This window comes from Geospiza fortis, unplaced genomic scaffold (assembly GCF_000277835.1).
Source record: "Geospiza fortis unplaced genomic scaffold, GeoFor_1.0 scaffold290, whole genome shotgun sequence".
Taxonomy (NCBI): domain Eukaryota; kingdom Metazoa; phylum Chordata; class Aves; order Passeriformes; family Thraupidae; genus Geospiza; species Geospiza fortis.
The window spans coordinates 1356-2240 of record NW_005054678.1 but is presented as its reverse complement, the minus strand read 5'-3'; positions in this window follow the sequence as shown (position 1 = coordinate 2240).

Here is an 885-nt window from a genome sequence, read left to right as displayed (position 1 = left end):
TTTCCTTCCTCCCTCTTTTTCCTTGTCTTTTCCTCTTCTCTCCGGTTCCCCCCCTTTCACCAACGCCATTCTGCTGTGATTTTCAATAAAACTGTATCTGATTTGTTGCTGTAAATCCTCTGTGCCTTTCTGGTTATTTTGCACCTAAAAAATCAACCCCGCCATCTGTACCCCCCTGGGTCGGATCGGGACAAGGGGGAACACCCTCCTCCAGCGGGGATGTCCCACAAATGGAGCAACCCCCAAAAAGTCCCTTGGAATCCCTGGGACTGGGCTGGTCCTGCCAGAATGCCAGGAATCACCAAAACCGCTCTGTCCCTGCCCTCTGTGACTGCACAGGGACCAGAAATACAAGGAAAGGGCCAGGATGGCAGAGAAAGACCGGGAGAGATCCCGTCCTGAGCACCAGCACAGGCAAAACAGACTCAGCCAGGGTACAGTGAGTGAATGTATTTCCAGCCAAATGACAGCAGGACAAGGAGAAAGGAAAGAAATCTCTCCAACACATTCCATTCACCAAACACAGATCACCAGGACCACGGATCACCAGGGCTCTGCCCAACAGGGCTCAATGGGGATCATCCAGTGTGGATACTCCCATGGGGGATGGAGTTGGTGCAGTGCACAAAGCTCTTCCCACACTCGGGGCACTTGCAGGGCCTCTCCCCAGAGTGGATGTGGCAGTGTGCCCTCAGCTCGGAGCTGCTGCTGAAGCTCTTCCCACACTCCCCACACTCGAAGGGCTGTTCCCCAGTGTGGATCACCTGGTGCTGGATCAGGTTGGAGCTGTACCTGAAGCCCTTCCCACATTCCAAACACTTGTGTGGCTTCTCCCCAGCCTGAAGCTTCTCTACCATCTCAGAGCTGGATCTCTGGCTGCCTGAT